The sequence below is a fragment of the Euprymna scolopes genome, chromosome 4 (assembly GCF_053919585.1).
Source record: "Euprymna scolopes isolate OS-2025 chromosome 4, ASM5391958v1, whole genome shotgun sequence".
NCBI lineage: Eukaryota > Metazoa > Mollusca > Cephalopoda > Sepiida > Sepiolidae > Euprymna > Euprymna scolopes.
The window spans coordinates 65,495,837-65,498,345 of record NC_136485.1 but is presented as its reverse complement, the minus strand read 5'-3'; the positions used below and the strand labels follow the sequence as shown (position 1 = coordinate 65,498,345).

The following is a 2,509-nucleotide window of genomic DNA, read 5'->3' as shown; positions in this document are numbered from 1 at the left end:
GGATTTTTCTCTTATCTAAGAAGGATTTAATTATGTTAAGTATTGTACCAATGATACCGTATGATCTAATCTTCCTGAGGAGACCCTCATGCCATGCCCTGTAAAAAGCCTTTGTCCAGTGAATGGTATATACGTTCAGAGATTACAGTTAGGATGTCTGCTGTGGAACGGGCTTGTCTAAATCCATATTGTTGGCCAGTCAGTAGCTTAACATCTGTAAGGTGATGGACTAGAGCATAGTTTATGTAATCTTAATTTCGAAGCAAAACGTTCTTTCATATGTAATCAAAATATCGCACATACAATTTTTGGACAACACTATTAAGTCAACTTTGAGTTTGAAGGTGATATTTTAATATTTTAACATTGTATTACTAGAATAAAAATTCCGAAAAATCATATTTATATCATGCGATCTATAGAAACGGTGCTAAAGACGGGAAAGGATAAACATTTGAATTGTCTGATTGTCATTCACAGAGTAGGGGCGTGCCTCCCATTTTTTATTCCGCCCGAATGGATCAGAAGAGATTGCAAATTACATTGTTATTATGACCGAACTTATGCATTCATGACCTGAAAGTTTTATCTCTCTGTTGCAGATAATGACGGTGTTAGACTATAAGAAAGCAACCCCTGTCATGGGCGTGCGTCAGAAGAAGAGATGAGTCATTGAATTATTAGCAAAAGTGCATTGAGAATGATGCTGACTATGTAGAAAAATAAATTCTGGAACACAAAAGATTGCTCGTTTTAATGGCATCATTCCCGTCCTCGTAGCTATTTGAAAATATTTAATTAAAAAAATAGGTTTTACGACTCTCGTAGGTTCTTTTGAATTTCGTTTGATTTCTCGCCATATTTGTTTTTGATTTCAATTGCTTAAAAGTAACTAAAAGTATTAAACGTATTATTATCATAGGTATGTTAAGCGCATGCGTGCAGTTGTTTTATAATGTTATTAATGTCATCATTATATTATTACGCTTATCGCTCCGTCCGTTATCATGCTGTACATCCCTAAAAAAAAAAGGAAATAAACTTGAAATATTTTTAAAAAATTGGTGTCGCTGTTGAGGCAAAGCTAATAAAAATGATTTGTCTTTCTTGGTCTTTTGGCTAAGATCAAAGTGTAGTATCTGTTCTTCAGGTGCTATATTTCAATTTCTTCTCTCTCAGTGGAAGAGAAATCCTTTACGACTAAGACAATTTTTTCTCCACATTAAAAAACGACCCTGGTGTCTAAATCTGTCCCGTGGGGAGGCACTGTGAATAGGTATTATGTTTAATGTAACAAAGTTTTAATATTAAAAAAATAACTGGAAAAAAAATATTGCTGATTTAATTATAAAAGGCCCTGGAAAATGTCCGTTCTGAATATTTTTGTTGTTTACTTGCCCCCCCCCCCACATGAGGTCGGTTAAAAATTTAGGGGGAAACCAACTCCCCAAAAAGGGCTCCCTGGTCAATAACAAAAATAAGAATTGTATCAGTAATGAATGATTTCTTCTCCATTAACCAAGACCAAAAAAGGGGGGATTTAAGTCACTGGAATGCTGAAACTGACACTACACTCAGAAATTCATGTTGAAGCAATGGTTGCCTAATCCCTAACCATGTTAATGCTTCTATGTATTACTTTCGAAAAGCTGCTGAAACAGTTTATGATTTAAACATTACTTTCTTTCAAGTATATTTTAAACAGTGGGTTACAGGATATGAAGTCAGTCCCAGAAATTACTCAAACCGTTTACGATTTAAACATTACTTTATTTCATGTATATTTTTAACAGTAAGGTGGGGGGGATATTAAATCAGTCCCGAAAGTGGGTGAAACCGTTTATGCATTACACATTACTTTATTTAATGTATATTTTTAACATTGGGGTAGGAAATATGAAGTCGGTTCCGGAAATGGCTGCAACCATTTACGTTTTGGACATTACTTTATTTAATGTATATTTTTAACAGTAGGATGGGAGATAAGAAGTCGGTCCCGGAAATGACTGAAAAAGTTTACGATTTATACTTTATTTCATGTATATTTTCAACAGTGGGGTGGGGATTATAAGTCAGTTCCAGAAATGGCTGAAACAGTTTACTATTTAGACATTACATTATTTCATGTATATTTTTAGCAGTGGGTTGGGGGATATAAAGTCAGTCCCGGAAATGGCTGAAACAGTTACGATTAAAACATTACTTTATTTAATGTATATTTTCAACAGTGGGGTGGCGGACATGAAATCAGTCCCGGGATTGAATGAGATGTGCAAATATATGCTATCAGAAAGCGTTGCCAGTATTGAATGAGATAGGTGGAAAACATATAGTAGCAAAATACCCAGTGTCACCCGGGATCGAATGAGATAGGTGAACGATATGTATTAGCAGAATATACGGCGTCACACGGGATTGGATAAGATAGGTGAAACATATATACTATGAGAATACCCAGAATTGATTGATTTGTTTGTAATGAAATAATCAACCAAGGCAATATATCAAA

General features: G+C 34.7%; 1 pseudogene; it reads left to right on the top strand.

Moving 5' to 3' along the window:
• The first annotated feature begins 1,098 nt into the window (after positions 1-1,098).
• On the top strand, positions 1,099-1,214 carry LOC145274936 (U2 spliceosomal RNA; annotated as a pseudogene).
• Positions 1,215-2,509: the final 1,295 nt, after the last annotated feature.